Source organism: Cyprinodon tularosa, unplaced genomic scaffold (assembly GCF_016077235.1).
Source record: "Cyprinodon tularosa strain WSP-4 unplaced genomic scaffold, ASM1607723v1 ctg1624, whole genome shotgun sequence".
NCBI lineage: Eukaryota > Metazoa > Chordata > Actinopteri > Cyprinodontiformes > Cyprinodontidae > Cyprinodon > Cyprinodon tularosa.
The window spans coordinates 2,537-16,343 of NW_024038463.1; the positions used below are offsets into that span (position 1 = coordinate 2,537).

Genomic DNA, 13,807 nt, shown 5'->3' on the forward strand with positions numbered 1-13,807 from the left:
TTTAATCAGCTTAAACCACGTTCTGACCTTCTGCTTAAAGAGAGGATCCCCAGATTCTGCTGCGGTTCTGTTCGGTTCTGTCGGCCGTGTGTTGCTGTGGATGGTTCTGGTGGCCAGAGGTGGGCGCTGGGTCTTAGTATGCCGCGTTGGTGGTTCTGCTGGGCTGATTGGGCTCTGTGTTTCTGCCCTGCATGTGTGGGTCTTACCCGGCTTTGCTTCTGGTTCCGGTCGGATTCCTGCTTGGTTCCGCCGCGGTTCTGTTCGGTTCGGCCGGTTGGGTGCCGTTGCGGCCGGGAATGCGCGCTGTCTGTGCGCCATGGTTCTGCTGAGCCGATTGGGCTGCACTGCTGCGCTCTGCAGGCGTGGTTCCTACCCGGTTCTGGTTCTGGTCCGGTGGAGCATCTGCTTGGTTCCGTTGGAGTTCGGTTCGGTCGGCCGGAAGTAGCTGTGACCGGTCCTGGTTCGGCGGGGTTCGCTCTTGGGGCTCCGGCTCATCATCACTGTCTGCAGGACCTGTCGTTGCCGCACGGACCATGATGCGCCTGTAGCACTATTTAAACTGTAAAAGGACTAGATCGAAGAAAAATCAGAAGACTAGAATTCGTCTACTGGAGCCGTTGTCAGTAATCAATAAAACGACACAAAATAACTGCTTTCAATACCATGTATTAGACAAATTTAAAGTAAACAATACAAGACAACATACATAGAACCCAAAATAAATACAAAAAATACACAGTACTGTGGCAATCCTTCTTTTGTTTGTGCACAACTGGTCTTAAATTCCCCACTGATCAGTCCAGAGTCTGACCCGACACACATTCAGAAATCCATGGTTGGATTATCCAGATATTTAAGTTGAAAAATGTCCCAGCGCAAGTTGTTTGGGATGAAGAGGTGAATAATGGAGTGTATACCTGAGTGGTGAGATGGAGGGGGGAAATGATACAGACCAGTCCAGTGTGGAGTGATTCTTAAGGCTCTCCTGGCTCCAGCCAGTTTTCAGAAGCTCGCCATCTTTTTCCCTAAAAAGGGATCACCTGGCCTGTATTAAAATAAACAGGACCAGTAAATTTCCAGCCGGCTAGTTAACTAGACTTTTCCAGTTTCACACAGAAATAAATGCAATATCTAATCTATCAGACCAAATAAAGAACATTTATCTCATTATCTTAAAGTTAGATTACAACAATTGATGATCACACTTAGCATTTGCTGCCACCAACATGCTAAAACAACAAACAACATTGTGTTCTCTACTCACCAATTCCAATAATAGATGAGAGTATGGCAGCTCCAAGGCTCCAAACTCACTGGATTTCTCGGATCTACATGATTTTTATATTGCGAGGTTAAACAGTGCATTACAAACAAAGAGATAAACTGATTGTTTGGGAACACCAACCTGTAGCTCCTTTGTCTCCAGCTCTCCCCCTCACATCTGACTGGGGAAAGCTGGAGCAAGCCTAAATAATTGCCTCAGGTGTGTCAATTGGCTGCATGCACTGTGTGACTGACTGTCACTCTAACCAATGGGGCAGTAAGGCGGGACTAAGGGCAGTTTTCACCCTGGGTTACACCCTCCCCCCTTTAAATCATGCACGTCCCATGACATGTAAACATTAAACAATGTGAACATTGCTGGAAGTGGTGGGTGTCAAAACTAAAGCATCAGACAAACTGTGCAATAAAGTTTGAACAACTGAAATAAGCGGATTGCCTAAAGTAGTATATTGAAGCAGTTTAGACGCCACTCTGTGACATGTTGAGCGTCTTAGAGAAATGTCATTAATTTGATTTATGCCATCAAGGTTTGGGGATCTGTTCAAAGAAATTTCAGAATCAGGAACAGTTTCACCAACGGGCTGCCTGGATCAGGCAAGTCTTCAGGATGAGGTGGAACTTGTTCTGCAGAAACATCAGGTTGCTCTTTGACACTAGATTCTGGTTCAATTGATTCCACTTCAAAAACTGAATTCAAACTCTCAGAATCTGGAAGAATTTCAACAGGTTGTTTTTCCACTGGAGAAACTGTTGGGACAACAGAGTTTTCTTCATCATCAGGAGGTGATGACTGTCTGAGCGGTTTCTCCATTTTAAATTCTAATGGAGGTGGAACTAGATAGAATGGAATCTCTTCTTGCTCACTGTTCTCACCTTCTGCAGAGTCCTCAGAAGATTCTTGACATTTCTTGGTGTGTAGACGTGTCTGGGGTTTTGTGACTGGAACTGTCTCAGTTGGTCTTTCAGCATCTGTCATGGGGAGAAAACCACATGGAAGAAGAAGGTCTCTGTGTAAAGTGCGTAATGGGCCATCTTTGCACTCTGGTTTCACCGTATAAACTGGAAGATCCCCAGCACACTTCACCAATACAAATACATCTTGCTCCCATTTATCACAGAGTTTGTGTTTACCTCTGAGTCTCACATTCCGCACAAGTACTCGGTCTCCAACTTCCAGCTTGGATGGTAGAACTCGCTGATCAAACCGAGTCTTGTTTCTTTTAGCACTTCTGGCAGAGTTCTTTGATGCTATCTGATAACTCTCCTTCAACCGTGACTTCGGGTTCTGTACATACTGCGAATGTGATTGACATTTCTCTTCACAGATAGGAAGACCAAAAGCAAGATCAAGTCGAGGACAGCGTCCAAACATAAGTTCATAAAGACTATATCCTGTCACTTCATTTCTGGTACAATTGTACGCATGAACGAGAGGTTCAACATATTCTTTCCATTTTGACTTCTGTTTTGGTTCAATAGTTCCCAACATTGCTAAGAGTGTGCGATTAAACCTTTCTACAGGGTTTCCTCTGGGATGGTATGGTGTTGTATGACACTTTTTAATTCCTGTCATAGCACACAGCTCTGTTATCAATTTGGACTCAAAATCAGATCCTTGATCTGTATGTAGTCTTTCTGGAATTCCAAAATAGATAATGAAATTGTCCAAAAGACATTTGGCGACCGTTCTTTCCTTTTGATTCGGTGTTGGAATGGCAATGGCAAACTTGGTGAAATGATCTGTCAACACGAGAATGTCTTTGGTATTGCTGGTATCAGGTTCAAGACTGAGAAAATCCATACAAATGAGCTCCAGTGGGCGTGAAGTCCGAATGTTAATTAGTGGAGCAGCTCTCTCTGTCAGAGTCTTTCGACGAACACAACGTCCACATGCTTTTATTTTCTGCTCCACATACATAGCCATTCTAGGCCAATAGAATTGAGCTCTAACAAGATCCAGGGTTCACTCTATTCCCGGGTGGCCCATGTCATTGTGAAGACTATGAAGAACAGATTCACAGAGGTCTGCTGGAAGGACCAGTTGATATACATGTTGCTCATTTTCTTGCCGTTTCCTGTAAAGAATGCCATCAATCATCTCAAGTTTAGTAAATTCTCTGAGAAGATGAAGTTCTGGAAGTTCACTCCTGACTGTTGGGGGAATTTTTTCACCTGACTCCAACTGATGGATACCTTCCCTGACAGTAGGATCAGCTCTCTGATGATCTTTTAGGTCAGAATGAGACATTGCAGGAACAACAGGAAGTCCATGTGCCTCTTCAGAGTAATCCACAGGAATTACATCTGCCCTGACTGAGAGTGATTCAACCAAAAGACTTTCAACTTGGGTCCAAACCAGATGACTTTGGCAGATTGCATCCATCACTTCAGGTGACTTCTCATTGTTGCTGTTGTCTAAAAGATGTTGTTGAGCAAACTGAGAGATGAGTTCCTGATCTTTATGTGCAACCTCATCTATGACAGGATTTTCAAAGGGACGACGAGAGAGTGCATCAGCATCCTGGTTGTGTTTCCCTGCTCGATACTGCAACTTAAAGGTGAAAGTAGAAAGTGCAGCCAGCCAACAATGACTGGTAGCATCCAGCTTAGCTGAGGTTAGGATGTAAGTAAGTGGATTATTATCAGTGACAACTATAAAATCCGCTCCATACAAATAATCTTGAAACTTTTCTGTTACACTCCACTTCAGTGCTAAGAATTCAAGTTTATGAGCTGGATAACGACTTTCGCTGGCTGACAACCCTTGACTAGCATAAGCTATTACCCTGAGCTTCCCCTCATGTTGGTGGTATAGGGCAGCACCCAGTCCAGTGGTGCTGGCATCTGTGTGAAGGATGTAAGGTAGTGCAGGATCAGCAAACCCCAGGACTGGTGCAGTAGTAAGTTTGTCGATCAGGGTATCAAAAGCTAGCTGACACTCAGGAATCGACCTGGAACCAAAAGGTTGCTTTGGATCAAACTGTGGGCACTTAGAAGATTGTACTCTTGAGGGTTTATTAGTTGGGGGGTACCCACGGGTCAAATTGTTAAGAGGCTTGGCAATAGTGGAGTATCCTTTTATGAAACGTCTATAATAGCCAGTAAATCCCAGAAAAGATCTTAAGGATTTCAAATTAGTAGGAATTGGCCAGGATTTCACTGTGGAAATCTTTTCTGGGTCTGTCTCAAAACCTTTTTCTGAAACTATATGACCCAAGTATCTGACAGACGTTTGGAAAAATTTACATTTTTCCAAAGAAAGTTTTAATCCAAACTCTTTCAGACGATTTAGAACTCTCAGCAGACGGTTTTCATGTTCTTCAAGACTGTTTGAGAATATGATAAAGTCATCCAAAAAAACCAATACTTCTTTCAAATGCAGGTCACCCCTACATTTCTCCATCAATCTTTGAAAGGTTGATGGTGCATTTGTAACCCCCTGAGGCATTCGGTTAAACTCCCAAAACACAAGTGGAGTAACAAAAGCAGTCTTGGCTTTATCTGCTTCATTCATTTCAATCTGATAATAACCAGATTTCAGATCAAGCACTGAAAACCCCTTTGATCCTCAGAGCTGTAAATGATTCTTCCAGGTTGGGCAAAGCATATGCATCTTTGACAGTTTGTAAATTAGGTTTATGATAGTCAATGCACAGTCGAATGTCTCCATTTGTTTTTCTTAACAACAATTGGAGATGAGAAAGGGGATTCAGATTCTCTGATAACACCAGCATCCAGAAGTTTACGTAAGTGTTTGCGAACAGCCTCTATATCTTGTGGATGAATTGGTCTCGCACGATGTTTGAAAGGAGTATTATCATGAAGATTAATGTGATGTTTCACTTACTTGGTACATCCAAAATCTAAATCATGATGAGCAAAAACTTCAGGTACAGCATTTAACTTTGTTATGATTCTTTCCTTCCATTCTGATGGTATTGGAGACTCACCAAAATTGATTTTCAAAGATGCTATTGATGTTTTCTCAGCCATGTGGTTGGTCACATGGTGCTCTGAGATGATACCTGCATAGGCTTCCAGTTCAGCAATGATACTTAAAGCTGGTATGGAAATGACTTGCTTTGTTTCATTGGAAACAGCAACTTGAACCTTATTGAGTGAGTCAGCTTGAAGTGCAACCAGACAGCTACTGACAACCAGGCAACCCGGCAGGCCTCAAACCGGGTGCCGAACAACAGCACACTGACTGGCTGTAGAAGAAAGCTTGGCATGACCCTCGACCACCATTGTGCAACCAGCTGGAATAAGTACAGGAGTACACCCAAATGATTGCCACAGTTCTGCTGATGCATTAACTGATACAGAACTGTTTTAAACCCGTATGAGGTAGGTTGGAATGTGAAACTTTTCATAGAGAATTTCAAGTGTATTCATGCCAATTAGTACTGAAGCTGGAAATCCAGGTCTCACATCAGGAACAACCAAAGCAAGTGTTTCAAATGTTAGTTCACTCCCAATAAAGTCTTTTGGAAAAGTTATTGGTATTTCAACATAACCCAAATATGGAACTTGTTGACCTGCAGCCCCTTCAACATGAAGTAGGTTATTTAATGAATGCACTGGATGATCTGAGAGATTCTCATTGAAGAAAGAAACTGGAATTGTAGTGACTTGAGAGCCGGTATCTAGAAGACATTGAGAGCTGTGGCCAGCAATATTGACTTCTGCTGTACATCTGGATCCGATTAATCCTTTTGGTAAGTTAATTTTGGTTTTTGTCTGCATCTTTGCACACTTAACAGACTCTCTCTCTGTAGGACAAAGTTGGTCCAGCTCAGTTCCTGTTGGTCCCTCAACAGGAACTGGAACTAGTTTAAATGTGCTGTAGGAGAGGGATTTTGTCCCTGTCACTTCTGTTTGTCATAAAATATTTTCCGCTTTGCACTGACCAATGCTGAATTGGGCTCATTATCACATCGAGGCTCAATATGGCTATCCTCCCCACAACGGAAACAAAACCCAGGATTAGAGCTAGACATGCTGAATTTTACATCTTTAACAGTCTTTTTCACACTAGGCTTTGAAGTAACTCTTCCAGCAAAAGGTAGCTTAGTGCCCATTTGACCTGCTGTTAAAGCAATGAGCTGCTGCAGTATTGCAGCCATCTGCTGTGAAAGCTGTTTAGTCATGTTATTCAGAGCAACACAAAAGTTAGTTTCCTGATCAGTATGTGCAAACTGGACCTGAGACGCAACCTTCTGTTTAGTGGTTCCCAAATGATGCTTCATCCTCAAGGTCTTTGCTGCTTCCCTGTCCTCTTCAGTTCTAAGTAACAACAAAAGCTCAGCAAATGATGGTGGATTATTTTTTCTCTGTTTAAGTTGAAGTTCTGAGATTAGATTGTTGTCCCAACACCCTCTGCAGAATTGGGTCAACAGTCGTGCATCCAGGTCCTTCTCCAAAACACCTCTCTTTACTGCACTCTGTAATACAACCAACAAAAATCAGAAGACTAGAATTCGTCTACTGGAGCCGTTGTCAGTAATCAATAAAACGACACAAAATAACTGCTTTCAATACCATGTAATAGACAAATTTAAAGTAAACAATACAAGACAACATACATAGAACCCAAAATAAATACAAAATATATACACAGTACTGTGGCAATCCTTTTGTTTGTGCACAACTGGTCTTAAATTCCCCACTGATCAGTCCAGAGTCTGACCCGACACACATTCAGAAATCCATGGTTGGATTATCCAGATATTTAAGTTGAAAAATGTCCCAGCGCAAGTTGTTTCGGATGAAGAGGTGAATAATGGAGTGTATGCCTGAGTGGTGAGACGGAGGGGGGGGGATGATACAGACCAGTCCAGTGTGGAGTGATTCTTAAGGCTCTCCTGGCTCCAGCCAGTTTTCAGAAGCTCGCCATCTTTTTCCCTAAAAAGGGATCACCTGGCCTGTATTAAAATAAACAGGACCAGTAAATTTCCAGCCGGCTAGTTAACTAGACTTTTCCAGTTTCACACAGAAATAAATGCAATATCTAATCTATCAGACCAAATAAAGAACCTTTATCTCATTATCTTAAAGTTAGATTACAACAATTGATGATCACACTTAGCATTTGCTGCCACCAACATGCTAAAACAACAAACAACATTGTGTTCTCTACTCACCAATTCCAATAATAGATGAGAGTATGGCAGCTCCAAGGCTCCAAACTCACTGGATTTCTCGGATCTACATGATTTTTATATTGTGAGGTTAAACAGTGCATTACAAACAAAGAGATAAACTGATTGTTTGGGAACACCAACCTGTAGCTCCTTTGTCTCCAGCTCTCCCCCTCACATCTGACTGGGGAAAGCTGGGGCAAGCCTAAATAATTGCCTCAGGTGTGTCAATTGGCTGCATGCACTGTGTGACTGACTGTCACTCTAACCAATGGGGCAGTAAGGCGGGACTAAGGGCAGTTTTCACCCTGGGTTACACACCGTTGATCAGTCTGGAGCTGGGTGCTAAGCTATACTGTGTAGCTAACTATGGTTCGTAATTAAAAATAAAAAAAATAAATCATTCTTAAATAAGAAAGAAGGACGCTGTTTGGATCAGCTTTACTGCCGGTCGCCACTTTTATTAAAGCTAAACATACAGGAAAAAAGCAGCAAGCCGTCGCAACGTTTCGAGTTCACTTACTCTTCTTCAGGCAGGCTTGCAAACTGAAATTACGAACCAGTACACAGTAACATAAACACATTCAAATAATAATAATCAGTGTTGATTGGCTGTTGGAGGACGCACTCCTGACGTCAGCAGGTGGCTCCGTTGCTGTGAACATTCCCACTGGATCCGGTGTTATGCCCAAAAGTGCATGCCTGCCGAAATATGCATCCCCAGTCGCGGGAGCGCGCCTCGCTCTGTTGAACTGCATATCGACGAGGAAAACGGATTAAAATATGTTCAATGGAGCTTAGGTTCTTATATTAATGATATAAAAACGTTTAAAAATACCTCTCGTGGGAAAAAAGTTGTGGTTATTTGGCAGATTAATATACAAAAGTACGGATTTTTTGAACAACATTAAATCCAAAGATTTTGACCATGGTACGGCTGATTTATTTGTTGTGGTCTCTTGCTATTTACACACAACACTAAACCGTGATAGCCGAAGTGAGTTTTGAGTTTGCAAAGCTTTCTCTTAAGTGGAAAATCAAACGCGCACCTACAAAGCACAGCGTTCACAGACCAGTGAGTTGCGTTCGCTGCGCGTCAGAAAGCTATGGTGCATTCAGGAGCATTGGAACATTTTAAACTTACAAGAATGAGGCATAAAACAGAACTGTATTTTTACTGAACTGTATTGTATTTTTTTTTGTTTGTTTATGCACATCTGCTAGCTTTTTATTCTAAAAAATCTATAATATTACAGCAGCAATTTATCAAAGTTTTTCAAAATCCTGTTTAAAAGCTCCAAATGGGGCTTCAGATCATATGAAGCAACAATTGCACTGTCATTGTTTTACAGGGCAGTATTTACATTTGCTGATCCTTGTACTTAATTACTGATGAATATACAGGAATACAGATGTACAAGTGTCAACTCCTCTGAGATAGCAGGGGATGGAATTTTTGGCAAGGACCTGCCAAAAAATGCATCCCCCTTGTTTTTAACTTAGAAATTGTCCCACACACATGAAATTCACACTGGTACCTCAGCACACATGTGGAAGCAGGTAGAAATTGAAACATCAGCTACAAATCTATATTTCTGGAAAAAAGCAGGGGATGCAATTTTTGGCAAGGACCTGCCAAAAAATGCATCCCCCTTGTTTTTAACTTAAAAATTGTCCCACACACATGAAATTCACACTGGTACCTCAGCACACATGTGGAAGCAGGTAGAAATTGAAACATCAGCTACAAATCTATGTTTCTGGAAAAAAGCAGGGGATGCAATTTTTGGCAAGGACCTGCCAAAAAATGCATCCCCCTTGTTTTTAACTTAAAAATTGTCCCACACACATGAAATTCACACTGGTACCTCAGCACACATGTGGAAGCAGGTAGAAATTGAAACATCAGCTACAAATCTATGTTTCTGGAAAAAAGCAGGGGATGCAATTTTTGGCAAGGACCTGCCAAAAAATGCATCCCCCTTGTTTTTAACCTAAGGACCTGCCAAAAAATGCATCCCCCTTGTTTTTAACCTAAGGACCTGCCAAAAAATGCATCCCCCTTGTTTTTAACCCAAGGACCTGCCAAAAAATGCATCCCCCTTGTTTTTAACCTAAGGACCTGCCAAAAAATGCATCCCCCTTGTTTTTAACTTAAAGATTGTCCCACACACATGAAATTCACACTGGTACCTCAGCACACATGTGGAAGCAGGTAGAAATTGAAACATCAGCTACAAATCTATATTTCTGGAAAAAAGCAGGGGATGCAATTTTTGGCAAGGACCTGCCAAAAAATGCATCCCCCTTGTTTTTAACTTAAAGATTGTCCCACACACATGAAATTCACACTGGTAGCTCAGCACACATGTGGAAGCAGGTAGAATTTGTCACATCAGCTAGAAGTGTATATTTCTGGATAAAAGCAGGGGATGCAATTTTTGGCAAGGACCTGCCAAAAAATGCATCCCCCTTGTTTTTAACTTAAAAATTGTCCCACACACATGAAATTCACACTGGTACCTCAGCACACATGTGGAAGCAGGTAGAAATTGAAACATCAGCTACAAATCTATGTTTCTGGAAAAAAGCAGGGGATGCAATTTTTTGCAAGGACCTGCCAAAGAATGCATCCCCCTTGTTTTTAACTTAAAGATTGTCCCACACACATGAAATTCACACTGGTAGCTCAGCACACATGTGGAAGCAGGTAGAAATTGAAACATCAGCTACAAATCTATATTTCTGGAAAAAAGCAGGGGATGCAATTTTTGGCAAGGACCTGCCAAAAAATGCATCCCCCTTGTTTTAAACTTAAAAAATGTCCCACACACATGAAATTCACACTGGTACCTCAGCACACATGTGGAAGCAGGTAGAAATTGAAACATCAGCTACAAATCTATGTTTCTGGAAAAAAGCAGGGGATGCAATTTTTGGCAAGGACCTGCCAAAGAATGCATCCCCCTTGTTTTTAACTTAAAGATTGTCCCACACGCATGAAATTCACACTGGTACCTCAGCACACATGTGGAAGCAGGTAGAAATTGAAACATCAGCTACAAATCTATATTTCTGGAAAAAAGCAGGGGATGCAATTTTTGGCAAGGACCTGCCAAAAAATGCATCCCCCTTGTTTTTAACTTAAAAATTGTCCCACACACATGAAATTCACACTGGTACCTCAGCACACATGTGGAAGCAGGTAGAAATTGAAACATCAGCTACAAATCTATGTTTCTGGAAAAAAGCAGGGGATGCAATTTTTGGCAAGGACCTGCCAAAAAATGCATCCCCCTTGTTTTTAACTTAAAAATTGTCCCACACACATGAAATTCACACTGGTACCTCAGCACACATGTGGAAGCAAGTAGAAATTGAAACATCAGCTACAAATCTATATTTCTGGAAAAAAGCAGGGGATGCAATTTTTGGCAAGGACCTGCCAAAAAATGCATCCCCCTTGTTTTTAACTTAAAGATTGTCCCACACACATGAAATTCACACTGGTACCTCAGCACACATGTGGAAGCAGGTAGAAATTGAAACATCAGCTACAAATCTATATTTCTGGAAAAAAGCAGGGGATGCAATTTTTGGCAAGGACCTGCCGAAAAATGCATCCCCCTTGTTTTTAACTTAAAAATTGTCCCACACACATGAAATTCACACTGGTACCTCAGCACACATGTGGAAGCATGTAGAAATTGAAACATCAGCTACAAATCTATATTTCTGGAAAAAAGCAGGGGATGCAATTTTTTGCAAGGACCTGCCAAAGAATGCATCCCCCTTGTTTTTAACTTAAAGATTGTCCCACACACATGAAATTCACACTGGTACCTCAGCACACATGTGGAAGCAGGTAGAAATTGAAACATCAGCTACAAATCTATATTTCTGGAAAAAAGCAGGGGATGCAATTTTTGGCAAGGACCTGCCAAAGAATGCATCCCCCTTGTTTTTAACTTAAAGATTGTCCCACACACATGAAATTCACACTGGTACCTCAGCACACATGTGGAAGCAGGTAGAAATTGAAACATCAGCTACAAATCTATATTTCTGGAAAAAAGCAGGGGATGCAATTTTTGGCAAGGACCTGCCAAAAAATGCATCCCCCTTGTTTTTAACTTAAAAATTGTCCCACACACATGAAATTCACACTGGTACCTCAGCACACATGTGGAAGCAGGTAGAAATTGAAACATCAGCTACAAATCTATGTTTCTGGAAAAAAGCAGGGGATGCAATTTTTGGCAAGGACCTGCCAAAAAATGCATCCCCCTTGTTTTCAACTTAAAAATTGTCCCACACACATGAAATTCACACTGGTACCTCAGCACACATGTGGAAGCAAGTAGAAATTGAAACATCAGCTACAAATCTATATTTCTGGAAAAAAGCAGGGGATGCAATTTTTGGCAAGGACCTGCCAAAAAATGCATCCCCCTTGTTTTTAACTTAAAGATTGTCCCACACACATGAAATTCACACTGGTAGCTCAGCACACATGTGGAAGCAGGTAGAAATTGAAACATCAGCTACAAATCTATATTTCTGGAAAAAAGCAGGGGATGCAATTCCTCAATAAGACAGAAATGGCCATCAGATGGCAGCAATGTTATTGCCCGTCTTTTGTTACAGGACTAACTGTTTAATTCAGGTGTGTGTGGCCTCAGCAACCACAGTAACAATAGCCAAACACAGCTGGATTAATTAGTTTGTACAGTAATGAAAGACATAAATCAATGGAGTAGCCTTAAGTTTGGGAACTAGTGGAGAAATCTTTAAAGCTGATTATTGTTTGGACTGCTTTGCCCCAGTAGCCTTTCTGAATTAACAACAGTTTAAGCTTCATCAAACATTGCTCTTTTATTTCTCTTTTTTCTCTTCATAGTGGGTACACCCAGGCGCGCTGGAAGCTGTTTCAAGCGAGGGGGGCTGGCTGGGTTGGAAAACACATGACGTCATTATGTTGAGGGCTGTGGCTGACGTTTTTAACATAATATTGTAGGCCTACATTTGTCGCCAAAAACTGCCATTTAAAATGCATCGGAACAAAGCATGAACATTTTAAACTTTATCTTCTCTTTTAATCATTCAAAATTGATCGTCTGCCTGGCTGTGTGTTTCCTGGACAGGGCCGCCTTTTACAGCTGCTTTTTATGTCTCTGCTTCCGTCTCCTTGAACCCCAGTGGGCCTCAGCAGATGGCCGCTCACACTGAGCCTGGTTCTGCTGGAGGTTTCTTCCTGTTAAAAGGGAGTTTTTCCTCTCCACTGTCGCTACAAGCATGCTTAGTGTGAGGGATTGTATTTGAGTCAATGAGTCGATGCAATCAACTGGTTTTCCTTAGATAGAAAACTTTGTATCAATTTGACTGGATGATCTGGTTGAACTGTAAAGTGCTTTGAGATGACATGTGTTGTGAATTTGGCGCTATATAAATAAACTGAATTGAATTGAATTGAAAACAAACAACAGCTTGAAATCAACAGGAACAGGAATACTTGAATGAAACATGGCCTAAATATAGCCTAAACTGAGCATTGAACATCTTGAAAGTCCATTCGACTATGGATATGGGGAATGATTTCATATCTGAAACAAAAAACACACACAAAAAAAAATAATAATTTTATATTTTATCACTTAATACAGACATAATATTTAGTGATATGCAGCCTTATTCTAGCGTATAGGGGAATTAAAACCATTTCTCACCTCGAAATAGTCAGAAATACATTTCTGCTGCCTATTGCTACCCATGCCTAAACGAATGTAAGGTGGCGGAAGCACTTCAGGGGGAGTAGCCTAGTTTTTTATGAAATATTAAAATAATGAATCATTAGTTTATATCTTATACACAGCCCATCATTTTAATCCCATATCAAACACAGTCTTTTAAAAAATAAATACATAAATAATTTCATGTTTTTAAGTACAATATTATGTTACCCCACAGCCCCCCACCATGGGGGGCTGATGCTATGACGAGGGAGGCTGCAGCCCCCACAGCACCCCCCTTCCCGTGCCACTGGGTACACCTGGTTTGATGTTTGTTTAGCTGTGACATAATTGAGGGGAAGCAGATCATCCACTAACACCATATAAAACATAAAGTACTCCTGGATCAATGTGCGCTTCTGTGCTTGTTTGTCTCTCTTGTTGTGTCTCTGCTCTGTCTTCTCTAACCCTCAGTCGGTCGAGGCAGATGACCGTTCATGCTGACCCTAGTTCTGGTTCTGCTGAAGGTTTTCCTGCCTGTTAAAGGGAGTAATATAAATCAAATTAAGCTGAATCAAATTAAATTTCTAACCTTCGTTTGAGCTTTATGTGTAATAGAAGATTACATAAAACCAGCTTCACCTATACTGATCA

General features: G+C 41.4%; 2 long non-coding RNA genes across 2 annotated transcripts; both read right to left on the reverse strand.

The window, feature by feature from the left end:
• Positions 1–579: 579 nt before the first annotated feature.
• On the reverse strand, positions 580–1,594 carry LOC119780597. Its single transcript, XR_005280420.1, has 3 exons — positions 1,406–1,594; positions 1,265–1,328; positions 580–1,045 (listed from the first exon to the last, which is right to left on the reverse strand). It is a non-coding gene; the product is annotated as an uncharacterized LOC119780597 (long non-coding RNA).
• Positions 1,595–6,797: 5,203 nt separating this feature from the next.
• LOC119780598 lies at positions 6,798–7,622 on the reverse strand. The gene is made up of 3 exons (XR_005280421.1): positions 7,569–7,622; positions 7,428–7,491; positions 6,798–7,208 (listed from the first exon to the last, which is right to left on the reverse strand). It is a non-coding gene; the product is annotated as an uncharacterized LOC119780598 (long non-coding RNA).
• Positions 7,623–13,807: the final 6,185 nt, after the last annotated feature.